This window comes from Microcebus murinus, chromosome 13, assembly GCF_040939455.1.
Source record: "Microcebus murinus isolate Inina chromosome 13, M.murinus_Inina_mat1.0, whole genome shotgun sequence".
Lineage (NCBI taxonomy): Eukaryota > Metazoa > Chordata > Mammalia > Primates > Cheirogaleidae > Microcebus > Microcebus murinus.
In genome coordinates this window covers 76352497-76370337 of record NC_134116.1, presented here as the reverse complement: position 1 = coordinate 76370337, position 17841 = coordinate 76352497, and the positions used below count along the sequence as shown (strand labels likewise).

At 36.4% G+C, this 17841-nt stretch overlaps 1 protein-coding gene and 1 non-coding gene across 3 annotated transcripts in view; one reads left to right on the top strand and one right to left on the bottom strand.

The window, feature by feature from the left end:
• Positions 1 to 17841, bottom strand: part of LNX2 (ligand of numb-protein X 2) — a 70973-nt gene that overhangs the window by 46811 nt on the left and 6321 nt on the right. The window contains exon 1 of one of the 2 annotated variants that reach the window (XM_012744048.3): positions 12927 to 17619. The exons of the other annotated variant lie outside the window; for it this stretch is intronic. The gene's annotated coding sequence lies outside the window, so the exon portion shown is untranslated. Of the gene's footprint in view, positions 1 to 12926; positions 17620 to 17841 lie in introns of those variants that run through there. 2 annotated transcript variants of the gene reach the window in all.
• Positions 13513 to 13618, top strand: LOC142875273 (U6 spliceosomal RNA). The gene has a single exon (XR_012922670.1). It is a non-coding gene; the product is annotated as a U6 spliceosomal RNA (small nuclear RNA).

The following is a 17841-nucleotide window of genomic DNA, read 5'->3' as shown; positions in this document are numbered from 1 at the left end:
AGAGGGTTCCAATTATTCAAGACTGCTTTTGCCTTCTTCCTGACCCCCATATGGACACATAAAGTAATTTCTACTGTGGTAATTTAGAAAAGTTTCTTGGAGGAGTGCAATGGTTCAGAAACAACAGGGAGACACTTAATGGGCAGTTATGGAGGATAAGGGACAACAGCTTTAAATATGTAAAGTATTTTGGCAATAATCAGAGCACCACATGTGGGTGTTGGCATGTGAGGGGGTAGATGGACAGAGAGAGGGTCTGAGGGCTGGACTGTGTACAGAGAGCAAAGGCAAGACTTCCAAGCAGAGAAATCATTTGACTAGATCTACGTGTCAGGGTGGGTAACTGGCAGCAGGGTGTGGTATAGGTAAGGAGGGTATGGCAATAATGAAATGAAACAAAACAGGAAGTTATTGCAATGGCCAAGGTGAATGACAATGAGAAATCTGAACTAAGGTAATGATTAGGAATAATCTGAGGAGGAATGGATTTGCACACTTTAGGATATAAAAATTTTAGAGAGAGAGAAACAAGAGGGTCAGAGAAGGTGATAGCATACCCAAACCAGCACAGACATATCAAAGAAAAAAGAACTATAAGGCAGATTTTTCTCGTATTTCCCATCAAAATATACCTATATTCCCTACAATCCAATGGTAGTTTCTCAGTAAATATAAGCAGTTTCTCATAAAAATAAGAATTTCCTGATAGTTTAGTTTCAAAAAGTCAAAACTTAATAGTCCATTTAACATTTTACGCTATAAATGCACTAGGCTAGATACTCTGCAAAGCTTCTTCCAGCTCACACATTCCAGCACATCACTTGGGGGGCTGGCAGTGTCTCACCACTGCTTAATAAAAAGAAAAGGACAAACCACCATCATAGTGAACAGCTATGGCTCACACCTGGCAGAAATATCAATGCCCAATTAATTACCTAAAGAAAAATATAGTATAGTCAGAAAAAGGTTGAGAGGTAGGCCACTAATAGGGGTGAAAAGACAAGAACATGGAATAAGGACAGAATAATAGGATATTTGTTGTTAGACAAAAGGGAATAAGACTGATTTCATAAAGTCATATGCAGTCTAAATTAAACAGGGGGTCAATTTTGACATCTAAAAGGAATGGATTTGGGCAGATTATAATAACTAACATTTATTGAGTGCTTACTATATATGCATGGCATCAACTGAGATGGAGAAATAACAGATTTAATCCTCATAATAACCCTGAGTTGGGCAGTATTCTCACTTTCCTCCCTATTTTTCAGATGAGAAAACTGAGAGTGATTAAGTAACTTGCTCAAGATCCAAAGCTAGTAACTGATAGAAACACAATCCTAATCAGGCAGTCTGATTCCGCAGCTGTAATTTTTAAAGTACATATTGCACTTAAAGTAGATAGTAATAAGTATGGGCTGCACAAACCAAAAAATATGTATATTCATATACACATATACAGTTATATATTCATATCTACATGTATATATGTATACATATGTTTACATAAATAAATGAATGATAGAACCATAAGGAAATTATTGATTTTCTGTTGTCAGCATCAGGGAGGCTAATTTCCAGAAGAAAACACATACTGCTAGTTAATAAGGCCAAAATGCTAGATGGACCTCATTTCTTAGTCTCACAAAAATTCCTCACAATTTTGTATTTTCATTTTTTACTGTTACTGTAATAAAATGTGAGCCTTCAAAATTGGCATTCCTTTCTATATCTACAAAATTCAAATAATTTTGTGCTTCTGTGTTAAGATATCAAAATCAATTTGAATGAACATAAAACCGAATAGTATCTCAAATTTTGAGCTGCCCATCAGTCTCTCTCAAAGCTTTTTTAAAAACATTCACTTGTATTTGTGATGGGGCACAAAATTTTTACAAAGCTCCGAATGCAACCTTCATATATAAAAGGGTCTATAATGAAATGTTTTAACCAGGTTTAAAGCTTTCCTTCTAGGGCTTTAAAGAACAGGTATTACAAGGAGCCTTTCTGTTTCCTCATTAGAACAACACTGTCATGTAAGGGCACTGACTACTACCTCATAAATTAAGGCCTCAAGATCTGGAATCCTATATGTTTTTTCTTATCATTGGCTTTGGGTTAATACAAACAATGTTGGATATAACTGCCTCTGTCCCTACCTACTAGCATCCTCAAAGCAATCTAAACTTATGATTCTAGTAAGAGAAGTTCATTTATGTTACAGACAATATAATTTATGTTCTAACAAGGTAAAAGTCAATTAGTAATCCATATTTACAAAGCAATCATTAAGAAAAATAAGTTAGTAACAGATAATATAAACCAAAACAACAACAAAGGTTTCTGATAGAAACAGAATAGCACCCATGCTTTGGCAACTCTTGCATTTCTGCAAACTATTTTAATGGAAAAAAGAACTTCAAAAGAGTACTAGAAAAAAGTGAATATTTAGCAACTTTACCTCAAATTAAATTTTTACACTTTGGATCTAAAACTCAAGAAACATGTATCTAAATGTTTAAGCTTGTGGGTCTTGGTTAACAAAGGCAGTGAATATCACCCCAAACAACATTCAGCAACCCTGACAATCTTTTGGTTGCTGTTTCTATGGAAACAGTCTAGATGAAGAAAATCTAAGAGTAAAACATAATGTGTTTTTTAAAAACACCTTATCTTGTTTTTCCCTATCAGTTAACTAGCACGGCTGGTAACTACCAGGTACAAAAAGTAAGCACCAGAGAATTCACAACTCATTCTACAAATATTTGTTGATTATATGCTGCATGCCAGACACTGTGCTAGGAGATAGGGTTACTTTGGAGAGCTCATAGAGCTTAGTCAAGTACAAAGACATTAATTAGCAAATGACACAAATAGAAATATTATGTGAGGCATATATAATTTACCTTTTGCAGTAGCTACATTAAGAAAAGAAAAAAGACACATTAACGAATATTTATTTAATCCTATGTATCCAAAATCATCTCAACATGAATCAACATTATTGAGATATCTTGACGTTCTTTTCTCATACTAGGTCTTTGAAATTCAGTGTATATTTTATACTCACATCATATCTTACTTGGGACTAGTCATATTTCAGACGTTCAACAACAACATAAGGCCAGTGTCTACTGGACAGCATATAGATATTGTAATGAGGATGAAAAGCATGTATAACAGGAATAAACTAATTCCTTCCATCAAAGAACTTAAAATCTAACCAGTAGATTAACCACTATACAAGTAAAGTATATGTGGGTGTAGAAACATAAAAGCATAACTATGGAATTAGTACGTAAAGAAGCCCTGAAGCAATACTACTAATAGATAATATACTGAGTGAGCAACTAAGTGCAGGATTGTTGCAGATGCAAGTGATAGAAAACCTAACTGAGGCCGGGCGCTGTGGCTCACGCCTGTAATCCTAGCTCTTGGGAGGCCGAGGCGGGCGGATTGCTCAAGGTCAGGAGTTCAAAACCAGCCTGAGCAAGAGCGAGACCCCGTCTCTACTATAAATAGAAAGAAATTAATTGGCCAACTGATATATATATAAAAAATTAGCCGGGCATGGTGGCACATGCCTGTAGTCCCAGCTACTCGGGAGGCTGAGGCAGAAGGATCACTCGAGCCCAGGAGTTTGAGGTTGCTGTGAGCTAGGCTGACGCCACGGCACTCACTCTAGCCTGGACAACAAAGCGAGACTCTGTCTCAAAAAAAAAAAAAAAAAAAAAAAAAAAACCTAACTGAAACTGGAATAAGTAAAAAACAAAACAAGCATGACTGACTCGGGCTTTCTCCCAACTCTGCTTCTTCTGGATTGGGTTCATTCTCAGGCTTCATGTGACAGCCAGTCCCCAGCAGTTTTAGGGGCACAGAGTCATAGGCCTTGTTCAGCTTCTACACCATTGTCAACAAAAGCCCCAGAATTATGTCTTCCTATCTCTGATGGCTTGGCTTGGGTCATGTACCTATCTTGCGTCAATCACTGTAGCCAGAGTCATGTAATGCTTTACTAGGCCAGACCTGGCTTACCTCTGAAACAGGGCATTGAGTCAACTTCCCCAGAAGCACACACACTAAAGAAAGGATGTGCCCCAAAAAAGCAAGTCAGGCTGTGGCTGGAAGTAAGGTAATGGATGCTGGGCACCACAAACAAAAAATTCTATTACTTTAACTTCTCAATCCCAAGCAGTGCTCTAAAATGTTAAGCACCATCACAATTAGTTATTTCTATAGCAGCCCATTGACCTAAAGTCTTTAGGAATCCAGAGATTTCCCAGGTAATGTTCCTGGGTTATAAGTATCCATTCAGAGTCAGTCATACATTTGGCTTATTTTAATTTAAGCATATTACCTTATTGCTTTACTTCCTATTCAAACAACCTGGAATAGTCTTATAAAGTCTGTTTCCAACAATTTAAGTATTCTCTCATAGCTCTGTTTATTCACTATTACTACACAAAGTACTTTACAAGCAGTATTTCATTTAATATTTACAGCAAACTCTATGAAATAGTTACCATCACAATTTTAAAGATGAGGAAAATGAGGTTCAAAGTAGTTAAAACAACTAAGCTGTAAGTGACTAAGATGGGATTCAAACTCTGGTCCATCTAATTCCAAAGTCCATACATATTCAGTGAGACCTGAAATTGGGAAATTTTTACTGTTCCGTCCCTCTTCCCTATTAAAGAAAAAACAAAAAAGGTATTATATAAACAATATGTGATAAAATCCCAGAGAAGTCACCTGATTTATAACACTCTATCTGAAGACACAGCAGAAGAGACCTGTGGTGACAGCCCCAAAGAAAGACAACTGTACTAATAAGGTAGAATGATACCTCTCTATGCTGTATCTCAAATGAGACTATGATTTAGTATAATAATACAGATAAATTCTCAAAAATTCTCAGCCACATGTTTATATATAAATTCAGAATATCACTGAAGCAAAGAGAAACAAAGTTCATAAAATAATAAATCATGCATGAACAGACCATTAAGAGTTCCATTATCAATTAATATTTTGCCAATAATTATAAAAACTTTCAAACACATAGCAAAGTTCAGCATTTGTAAACATCTGTATCTTATGAGTCTACCATTAACATTCTACTGTACTTTATCACTTATTTCCCCATCCTTCCCTGTTTTATCTTTTCACACACCTCAAAGTAAATTGGAGAAATCAGTATACTTCTAAATATTACAGGATGCATATTAACTAAAGTTCCATATTTATTTACATTTTTCTTTTGAGGTAAAATTTAAATACAAAAAAAATGCAAATCTTAAGCGTACACTGAGTTTTTGACAAATGCATACACCTACATGACACAAATCACTATTAAGATATAGAAGAGAATCATCACCCCAGATGGTCCCTCACGCCCTTCCCAGTCAATCCCCACCCCCATTACCTCTAGAGGCAACCACTGGTCTGATATTTTTTCTATCACAAATTAGTTTTGCCTGTTCTGAAGTACCATCTCAATGGAACGTTAAGAATATGTACTCTTTTGAGTAAGGCTTCTTTTACTCAGCATGCTTCTGAGATTCATCCCACGGTGTGGCGTATATTAGTAGTCTGTTTCTTTCTATTGTTCAGTAATATCCTACTGTATCATACTCTTATTAATGGACAACTGGGCTGTTTCTGGTCTTTAGTGACTATGAACAAGAGCTCCTATGAACGTATGTTTTCATTTCTCTTGAATAAATACCTAAGAGTGGAAGGGTTGGGCCACAGGGTAGGTACATATTTAGTTTCATAAGCAACAGCCAGACCTTTTCCGAAGTGGTTGTACCATCTGACATCCCCATCAAGAACGTCTAAGCTCTAGTTGCTACATATCCTTTGCCAACATTTGATGCTGCTAGTCTTTTTTAATTTTAGCCATTTTGTTATATGTGATGAATCAACATTTTAATTACTTCTGAATTGAATCTATTTGTAAGAGGATTACAGGGAACAAGAATAACTGAGACATACATAAAATATAGGGCAATATTAAGAGAAATTACAATATAGATTTTATATATTCTTTTATTTAAATATTTTTCCACTTTTTAGAAGTCACATGATTGAAACTAAACTTTCAGTGTCTCATGAAACAATTATGCGTCAAATACTAGCAATGCTGCTTAGGAAACTAGTATCAAAATATTATTCTTTCTGTTCATCTCTTATTAAAATCAATAATTTATGGCTCACTTAATTCTTAATTTAGATCAATAATATAAATATTTGTTAAACAGAGCACTGTCAAAGTCTTTCTTTAAAATCTACTATCTGTTTTCTACACTAAAAGAATTTTGTGATCTTTCCCAACATAATTTAGTCTTAGGATTGTAGTTAATGTCTTTTAATTGAGTTCTAGGGGAACAAGAATAGCACCTGATCCCACTCCTTAAAATAAAAACAGCCAGGTGTGGTGGCTCACGCTTGTAACCCCAGTGCTTTAGGAAGTAGAGGCAGGACTGCTTGAAGCCAGGAATTGAGACCAGTCTAGGCAACATAGTAAGACCCCATCTCTATAAAAAATAAATAAATTAGCGAGGCATGATGAGGTGTGCCTGTAATCCTAGCTACTTGGGAGGCTAAGCCAGGAGGATCCCTTGAGCCTAGGAGTTCAAGGCTGCAGTGAGCTATGATCTCACTAGCCTGGAAGACAGAGGATGACCTTGTTTCTAAAAAAAAAAAAAAATAAAAGCTAAAAACACAAATATACCTTGGCACAATTGCATATTCTGAACCAGCTTTTAAAAAGCAGCACGACTGTCCCAGAAACAAGACTAAATCACTCTTGGATATATTATAACCATTTTCAATAGGCTATGCTTATGTAATCGATGCCATTATAGAACTCAGCAGGTGATTGTCCAAATTAGTAAACTGCCATCTGCTGATGACAAAGAAATACTAACAATAGCAGCTTACAGAACCCACTAGCAGTGCTTGAATAGGTAAACAGTTTCATGGCCAGATTCCTCTTTCTTCACTGTCCCCTACCTGCCAAGAGGCAGCCAGTGCCTACATAGCTATTGTTGATTTTTCTTCTACACAAATGCCAACAATGGGGCACAAATTTTTAAGAAATGCTTCCTGACTAGCTTAATGTCATTATACCTCACAATGACAAATAAACTTTAATTTGGTGAAAAATGACTACAATTAATGTATTCCCCCACCAAAAAATAAATGTCCAACTGCAATTTTAACATACATATATCTTCTTAGTACCACTCTGCAAAACACCAATTTGTTTTTGTTTTCTGAAATGTTTTCCTTACTAAAAAAATTATATATATATATATGTTTAAAAATATCATAGTACACAGTGAACACATACTATCTGCATACAGTACACTCTCAGAGGAGGAGGGCAGGCATGGCCAGTAGATCCGCACACTGGGCAGAGCCAGCAGTGCACACAGTGCAAATGCTCCTCCGCTGACAAGCACGCTGTGGGGCCATCCTAAACTAAACATTGACATTCTATAAAACGAACTGTTTTCTCAACTTTGGTTCCTCTGTCTTTTATTTCATGCTCAAGGTAATGGTTTTGACTCATAATGACTACAAAAGATGTACACGTAATAGTGCTGAAAAGGAATGATAAGTATCCCTTTAAGTGAAAGCTTTACTGTACAGGCTCAGGCAGCTTCGAGGAAAGAGAAGGTAAAGAACAAGAAGCAAGAAGCTAAGGAGGGAATAGTGGAAGTCTTTTGACACCATAAAGAGAATAATAAATTTCACTCACCATAAACTTTACTGTACCAATTACTCTTCAACTCCCTTCACTTCCAAACATTCTACCACTTGAGCTCTGAGACCACTAACCAAAATTAAACATCTAAGAAGTTGATGAATATAAAGAATATCATTACTCATTTCTCTAGATCTAATGGAGAGATGGATGGATAGATGGATGGCAGACAGGCAGGTAGACAGACATAGCAAACAACCAGCTTTTCCTTTTTGGACTTTACATTTGAAACCATGGTTTCTATAAAATCATTCAACTACAAATTTTTTTTTTTTTTTTGAGACAGAGTCTCGCTTGTTGCCCAGGCTAGAGTGAGTGCCGTGGCGTCAGCCTAGCTCACAGCAACCTCAAACTCCTGGGCTCAAGCAATCCTTCTGCCTCAGCCTCCCAAGTAGCTGGGACTACAGGCATGCGCCACCATGCCCGGCTAATTTTTTTTTATATATATATTAGTTGGCCAATTAATTTCTTTCTCTTTATAGTAGAGACGGGGTCTTGCTCAGGCTGGTTTCGAACTCCTGACCTCGAGCAATCCACCCGCCTCAGCCTCCCAGAGTGCTAGGATTACAGGCGTGAGCCACCGCGCCCGGCTCAACTACAAATTTTAACAAAACAATCAAGTTTCTTTTGAAAAATCACCTCATTAGGAGTCCAAGAACATGGTCATGGCCTTTTATACTTGGAACTTATCTCTTCATTGGCCAGCTACGTGGTTTAAACTGAAATGATCTTTAAAGCCGTTTTTAGCAAGGAAGAAAGAAAACAACTATGATTCTATCAAAACTTTAACTTTTCATATAAGCCTAGTAAAGAGTAAGATGACTTCTAGATCAAATAGATCTGGTTTCCAATCATAGGTAACCACTTTACCTTGTCCAAATTGTATATTACCTCTGTAACTTTGTGAACTGCAGTCCTGAAGTGCAGAATACTGACATTAAAGGATTAGTATGACAATTAATTGCTGAATGAAACTTAAAGCTCTGAGCTGAGAGACAGCCACAGAGTAGTCATGCAAATGGTAGTTTTTGTAATGATTAATACTGGCAGTTGCACAATTCTGTCTGTCCACTTATACTTTGCAACTGAACGGAAGGCAATATAAAACTGAAAATATTAAAGCCTTCTAGGGCAATACTCATAAATTACTGAAAACAATTTGCTTTTTTTCCTGTCTAGATCTAACATCATATTCTAATTAAATTCAAGGAAAAGACCACCTTCCCCCATTCCTTTGTTGAAGAACAAAATGGATGAACTCAACACTTCTCAAAATGAAAGATATTTTAAAAGTGGCCACTAAAAACATTAATACTGTAAAGGTACAATCTGCAGAACTAATGAACACTGTACAATGCACCAAGGCATTTCCAATTAGCAAGCAGATGTGTTAAACAAGTAATTTTTAATTTAGCACAATTTGTACCACAACATTCCCTAATAACCAAGCTTCTTAGCAAAATTAGTGTACTAAATAGGCATTATTCCATGGTTGCACTATATTTGCTAGATCAAAACATCCTAGATATCCCATTTTCTTTTAGGTTATCATGAAGATGACGAAATTAATTTTTATTGTGTTCAGCATTCCCTTTAAGAAGGAAAGTGCAAGCAGGTCATGATTTATAGTTTTTTTTAAAAAAAGCTCAAATAATTGTTTTGTCCATAATCATATCCAGCAGAGAAAACATCTGAACATCTGTATGGCAATGTCTACATGTCCTTCAAGAGATAAAAACTCACTTTTTTTAAGGTAAAATAATTCAGCAAACAAATTAAAAAATTAAACAAATTAAAAAGTGACCAAGTGGCCGGGCGCTGTGGCTCACGCCTGTAATCCTAGCTCTTGGGAGGCTGAGGCGGGCGGATTGCTCAAGGTCAGGAGTTCAAAACCAGCCTGAGCAAGAGCGAGACCCCGTCTCTACTATAAATAGAAAGAAATTAATTGGCCAACTGATATATATATAAAAAAAAATTAGCTGGGCATGGTGGCGCATGCCTGTAGTCCCAGCTACTCGGGAGGCTGAGGCAGAAGGATCACTCAAGCCCAGGAGATTGAGGTTGCTGTGAGCTAGGCTGACGCCACGGCACTCACTCTAGCCTGGACAACAAAGTGAGACTCTGTCTCAAAAAAAAAAAAAAAAAAAGTGACCAAGTTAAATTTCAAGAAGACTAGCAAAACAAATTTTGTGCTAATTTTAATCAAGGTACAGAACAGCATGAGTTTAAAAGTAACTCTCTATATAGATATACATACATGAACGTATACACAAAATATGCCTAGAAGGATTTACAAAAAACTAATAGTAGTCAACTCTAGGAGAACCGGTGGCTGGGGTAAAGGGTTCACAGGAGACTTGTTTTTCATGAATTATCTATTTGCAAGATATATATATATATACATATTTTTTTTTGAGACAGAGTCTCGCTTTGTTGCCCAGGCTAGAGTGAGTGCCATGGCGTCAGCCTAGCTCACAGCAACCTCAAACTCCTGGGCTCAAGCAATCCTGCTGCCTCAGCCTCCCGAGTAGCTGGGACTACACGCATGTGCCACCATGCCCAGCTAATTTTTTTTTTTAATATATATTAGTTGGCCAATTAATTTCTTTCTATTTATAGTAGAGATGGGGGTCTCGCTCTTGCTCAGGCTGGTTTCGAACTCCTTACCTCGAGCAATCCACCTGCCTCGACCACCCAGAGTGCTAGGATTACAGGCGTGAGCCACTGTGCCCGGCTGCAAGATATGCTTGTATGTGTATGGAAGTATATTAGAGCCAGAACAAAGGAACATACACAATAGGAAATAAAAGTAGGAAGTAGAAAGCAGCCAAGCTCAGTTCTTACATACATGATTAAAACTAAAAAGCAAAGCTCACAAACAAGATATCCACAGGAAAAATAAGAACAAATTTTATGGAGCATTAAAAAGGAAGTCATATGCCCAAGACAATGCTTTTTCTTCATTGCTGTGTTTCAAAAATAAATAAAACACAAACCTAAGTAATAAATATATTTATCTGCAAAGTTACTTTCTACCATAAAAATAGGAGAAATGCAGTTATTGCTGCATTTAAGAATCTCTTTGCAAGACACCCAATTTATATTTTATTCAAACTCACTGAAATGTCTAGTGTCGTGACGCATTTCTAAGAATCAATTTAACACACAGCTGTAATCACACCACCACAGACACAGACAAATTTGTGTTTTCTTGGATCTACTTCCACTACTGCTGTTTAAGGGAATCTACTACGGTATTCTTTGTTTCTAAAAATGCACTACAACGTCAACTGATGAGTCACAGGTCACACTTCAAATTCTTATTTACCAAAGAAAGCATGGCACTAAAGGCTTACACATCAATTATAGAGATTGTCTAATAAGCTAAGTTACAAATCATGAGTTCTTTATAAGGTGACATTGATGAGTTTTTTCTGGAGATGTGAGAAACTTTAAAATAAAACTGCAAATTCCACAAGGATTGATAAAAGTTATTTTCCCTTTTTTCCTCTCCTAATAACTGGTAGGATTTTGTTTTTCTTAATTCAGAATACACACAGTACTATTGAAATATTGACAAAAGCAAACTCCAGTCTATATAAACTCAACAAACTCCCCGCTTCATAAAAAGCCAAATTATCTGAGAAATGATTTTCCAGATGCTTTGCTTCTCCTCATAATTCCTTCCTACTTTTGCCACTTAGTCTCACTGAGTGGAAAACCTCCAGGAGAGGGTACAAAAGGACAGGAAGCAAAGATGACTATTCATTAATCCATGTTCATTTCTTTTGGGCAGCATTATTTAAAAGTTTTCCTGGTGAAGACAACAAACTTACAGCTGAAAGGAAATCTGGGGACCAGCTGTATATTTTAGTAACCAGTATAACAGACTGCTGAGATCTAACCACATCATCTTATTTTCTTCCTAGCACTGGTCATTATTGTTTTCATTAACTGCTTGCCTGTTTATTGTTTGTTTCTCCTCCTGCCTCCAACCCCAGCATGTGAATTCCATGAGAACAGGGATCCCACCTGTCGTGCTCATTGCTATAGTCTCACCATCTAGAACAGTGAATGGCACATAAAAGGTGTAAATACCAACTCGGTAAATACCAAGTGGGAATATAAGACATATAATAATATATGTGCCAGTTATCTTAGGACCTTCACAATCATGAAAAAGCTAAAATTTGTTATCACTTGAGTCTATTCTTCACCCATAATTTATAATAAAAATTAACTTTTATCATGTCTTGTCACAAGACCCTCTAGGCTTAAGTTTTATCATCTAAATGCTTGTATCAAAATGAGTAACTGTACTGAAACTAATCTAACTAGACTCAATTTCTAAGAATAAGAACTTCTTTAATTTATTTTTATATCCCAAATATCTAGAATGGTACAGAGCACAGAGTAGACATTCAAATATTTGTTTGATAAATGAATTCTTCTAAAAGAATTATAACTGTGGGATTATTAGTAATTTTTATTTTCTTTGCATAAAGATATCCTAAGTTTTCTGTATTAAGCATGTATTACTTCTATAACTAAGAAATGTACAGTGATTAAGAAAACCACTTATCTTTGTACCCTCATATAGTTCATAATATGTGCAATGAGGCAAATCAAACAGATGTATTACATCCCAGGATTTATCAAACAGAAAAATATTCCTTAAAACGGAGATACTACTATTTTCAAATTGAATTTAAAGTGTTAATTTTAAGAATATTAAGCTTTATCTTCCAGAAAGATATCTTTCCATAAATTCTATACACTTAGAGAGCAATTTCTTTATTTTATATTAACAGAACAATTTTCAAATGGTTCAAGCAACAAAAGAGTAATTCTTTATGAGACATAAAAAATGTTATATTATGAATAAATAATTTAAGAACTACTTAATGGTCAATTTTGCTTTCCGCTAGCACCCAAACTGTAGAAAGAGAAAATTCAGACACATTTAGAAAGACTAGGCTCATACTGAGCACTTTTAACAGTTATCATTTTATAAGGAAAAAAGTTAATATAACATATTTTAGTTGAAATCGGACTTTGATGTTTAATAAGAGTACTCAGATTTTACCATCCTTCTACATTCTGCAAAATGAATTTAAAAAATTTTAATCCCTTCTATAAATAGGTGCCATACCATTAAAAAATCCAGACTCACAAGGTTTCTCAATGTTATTCTACTCCTTCATAGGTAGAAAGGTCATTCGAATGTGCTACCAAATGTATTCCATATACCTGGAAAAAGAATAGGTCAGTGTTCCAGAAGAATGATGTCTACTCTTAACAAAATCTGAAATTAGTCAACTGAAGTATCAATTAATGTATCTCATCTATAATGAAACCATGAAGTCTAAAATTAGAGAAATTAATGAGGTTAATACATATTTCATAAGGGAATTGCTGTGGACACCTTTGAAATCTATTAAAAAGCCTTACAGATGATCCTAAAGGCATGCACAGCTACTACTGATCAAATGCATGGCATATTTAGTAGCAGAAGCACAGGATGCAACTACATGTACGCTGACACCTGGCCTCTCCCCACTGACTTTATATTTTAGCTTCAGCTAAACCTAGACTACTGTTTCCATATTGGTATCTCGCAACTATAAGAAATAAAAAGGACAGAGAAATTCACACTAGAATATACTATGAAGAGTCAGTTGAGAACTGTGTCCTAGCCCAATCACTGACATCAATACCCACAAATGAATACTATTTCAGTGCTCTCTTCACAGCACATATACTAAAACTGGAATGAAACAGAGAAGATTAGCATGGCCCCTGTGCAAGGATGACATCCAAATTCGTGAAGCGTTCCACATTTTTTATAAAGTGGGGGTGGTTAATGGGTACAAAAATATAGTCAGTTATTGTTATAAACACTATTTAATAGCACAACAAAGTGACTATAATCGACAGTAAGTTAGGGTATACTTGAAAATAACTAAGAATGGAATTGGAATGTTCCTAACACAAAGGAATGTTAAATGCCTGATATGATGGATACCCAATTAGCCTGATTTGATCAATTCACATTGTACCCCTGCATCAAAACATCACATATGCCCTATAAAGACATTTTATTAATATTATGTATCTATAATAAAAAATGAAAAAATTATTTCAGATATATCTGACCTTTCCCTCCCTCTCTCTGCCATAAGCAAGGTCTCAGAAATATATTCAATATATTTTCTTTGAACTCCTACACCATGTAAAATTGACCCAAAATGAATTAAAAACCTAAATGTAAGACCTGAAATTATAAAATTCTGAGGAGAAAACATAGGGGAAAAGCTTCATGACGTTGGTTTGGGCAAGGATTTCTCGGATATGACACCAAAAGCACATAAAAATAGACAAATGGGACTACATCAAACTTAAAAACTTCTGCACTTCAAAGGACACATCAACAGAGTAAAAAGAATGGATGAAAATATTTACAAATCATGCCTGGTAAGAGGTTAATATCCAGAATACACAAAGAACTCCTATAACTCAACAAAACAAATAATCAGATTAAAATATGAGTCAAGGACTAAAATAGACATTTCTCCAAAGATGATACCAACAAGCACATGATAAGCAGCTCAACATCACTAATCATCAGAGAAATGCAAATCAAAACCACAATGAGATATTACCTCACACCCACTGGGATGGTTACTATAAAAAAAAAAAAAGCAGTGGCAAGAATGGGGAGAAACTGGAATCCTTCTGCAGTTGGTGGGATTGTAAAACAGTGAAATTGCAATGGAAAACAGTATGTTGAGTCCTCAAAAAATTAAAAATAGAACTATCATGCAGGCCTGGTTGGCCCTAATGAGGGTTTTGTTCTTCATCACTCATGGATTATTCCAGACTACCAACCCTTTTGTCTAACTCCTACATCTTCTATAATCTGCAAATAATCTGGTCACTTCATGGAGAAAATCAAATGATCTGCAGTGAGTTTTCTTACATTTTCTGTCTGTCCTCTTCCCAATTTACCCTCCTAAGTCAGATCTTTTGAAGGCTAACTTCCATGTGTTCCTGCGATACCATCCTTCAAAGTCTCTTTCAGAAGAGGCTTCATCAACTCCCCTCTTTTCTATATTTAATCTCCTCCCTGCTTTCTTTTTCATACCATCCTATAAATATGCCCCAGTCTTAACTTTATAAAACAAACACAGCTCCACTGACCCTGCATTCCCTTCTAGTTACTGTTTTTGAAGCATAACATTTTTTTAAAATTTAATATTTAAAATGATATGCTCAAAATGTATTAATGTGTTATCAATATAAATTTTTTTCCCTTTTTCCTTCAAAAAATTTTGAGATTGGACATTTTTTTCCATATGAAGTACTTGAAATCTGGTGAAGTATTTTGCACTTACAACACATCTCAATTTGGATGCTCGATTTTCAGTGGTTGACGTGAAAGAAATCGTACCAAAATAGTGAATATTTAACAGAAAGCTATTTTATGTTGCTTCAGTTTTTTCTGCCTACCTTCCTGGTCTCATCCCATGCCACTGTCCCAGCTCTCTTCATCCACTTTCTTCCCCCCACAACCCCCAACACAGGAGGTGCTATCCTCCTAAGATTCCTTCCTCTGAGGAAGGTTTATTTGGCTAGATACCCGTTCAAGGACAATGTCCTCAGGGAAGACTTCAGTGATCCTCCCCCCCCCCCAGGGAAGTTCCCCTTGTCATATCCTCAGATAACACCCTTCACCAGCACAGTCCAACAGAAATATGTGAGCCCCATGTGTCATTTTAAATGTTCTAGTAGCCACTTTAAAAAAATAAAAAGAAACACATGAATGAATTAAATATTTTATTTAACTGGAGACATCCAGAATATTAACATGTCAAGATGTAATCAATATATAAAATTATTGAGATCTTTTATGGGTTTTTTGGTACTAAGTCTTACAAATCTGGAATGTATATTAGACTTAACAAGACATCTCAATTCTAACTAGCCACATTTTAAAAGCTCAATAGCCACAAGGAGCTAGTGACTATAGTAATAGAGAGCATAACCCTGTATTATTTCTTCAAAGGACTTATCATATCATACTATTTCTTCAAAGTAACTGTGTAATGTATCTATCATTTGATGAATGTCTATCTCCTCTAAATTGTAAACTGCAAGAATACTGCAATACCACAGTATTCTTAGCTTGGTGTCAGAGCACTCAATAGGTGCCAAATAAAGATTTACAAATTGAAGGGAATGGAGGGGATAAGGTAGAGACAATTCCCTGCACTGAGGTTGGCCATATAATAGTATTACCAAAACAATATAGAGACAGAAGCAAGCTTAACCTGAATATGGACATTATCTGGCAGGTTCAGCATAAAGACAAGTGCAAGAGAAGCAAAGGTGCCAGTGGAAGGATAGTTCAGGTGTTTAACCATGGCTTCTAAACTGGACAGGGAAGACAGTAAGGTCAACAGATGTCCATGCAGCAGGGAAGGGGAGAGGGGTGGGAAAGAGGGATAGGCACACTGTCTCTGTGGCGGGGAAGGGCACTCTAATGAAAAGACTGGGTGCTGGGACACCTGGAAGGATAGGACAGAAGTTGGGGTCAGACAACATGATACAAAAGTTTAAGATCTCCAATGTAGAAAATCTGGGAAAATGACAAGGTGCCTAATGAATGTTAAAATACAGTGGAAGTAAAGGTCACAAGAGTTGAGGATCCAAGGAACTAGAAATCAAGGGCATCCACCTTACTGCAAAAGTTAACTCCTTGACCAGATGTATGTCTCTTAAGATTGTAAATTTTACAAGGGCAGGACAATGTTTTGTGCTCCACACAGCCTAGTCTTGATCACATGATATATGCTTAGGTACTTACTGAATACAATTAAATTAAAAGTCAAAGTTCAAATGTTAAAATCATATAGAAGAAAAGTGGCAATGGTCACAATATTGAAATAAGCTTTAAGTCAATGGCTCCAATTTATTTGTTCAATAATTATGTGATTTAACCGATAAGGGTTCTGATAAACAATTAAATCTAAAATTTAAATTAAGATTGGCAGCCCAAATCCTACTTTTGGGGGGGAAGGGAGGCAGGTGTAAATAGTTCCCAGACTTACTTTACTTTTATCCATAAAACAAAGTAAGAGCCAACAGAGCCTTAGAAGCTCTGAAAGGGGGAAAAACCACACTTAAAAGTGTTTTTTCTAGTCTCTCACTTGATACAGCAATCATCAACACAGAATGTTTATGTGACTAAATGTGTAGGGGGTTTTCCTCACATACCAAGCAGTGACACAAGGTGGGTGTACTCCAATTCAACTCAATTCTGACACTGTTTACCTGGTGGTAGCTTCAAATCTTAAAAGTGAGGGCTCAGTCCTCAAGATTGCCTTCCCCCACCCCTGGACACCAGTCACAAGTCTAGGCCTCTGGAACTACTTCAGACCAAGTAGTTTGGTCTGAAGCTTTGAGTTGGGAGTTCAGACCATGAGGTGGGGATCCCATGACCCCCTCTTTGGGTTTGGTTAATGTGCTAGAGCGGCTCACAGAGCTCAAGGAAACACTCTTCTCTACCAGTTTATTGTAAAGGATATTAAAAAGGATACAGATGGAGAGATTCGAAGGGAGAGCAGGAGCTTCTATGCCTTCATGCCACCTTCCAGGAACCTCCACACACTCAGCATTTGGAAGCTCTCCAAATGTAACTGTCTCCTCCCAAAATTTCAATGATCCTCCAATATAATCTTTTCCCTTAACTAACTACTTGACCTTTTGAATTGCTTCCTAGACTTTGTGGATTTTCTGTAAGATTCTGAAGGCCCTGGGCAGCCTTCCTAATGTATAGATTCACACACACACACACCCCACCCCGACCCCCCAGCCCCCCATAACCTACCCCCAATGCTTGTGGCTCCCTGTGAGATACACCAAGACCCGACCAAGGCAGGTGGCCCCCTCCTTTAAAAGCACAGGATCTCCCTGCAGATTTGAAGCAGCTTCTCCTGTTCTCCCAACAAGATGTCAGTAATATTAAAAATTCCCTTCTTCCTTGGCAATACTTCTCATGTCAATAA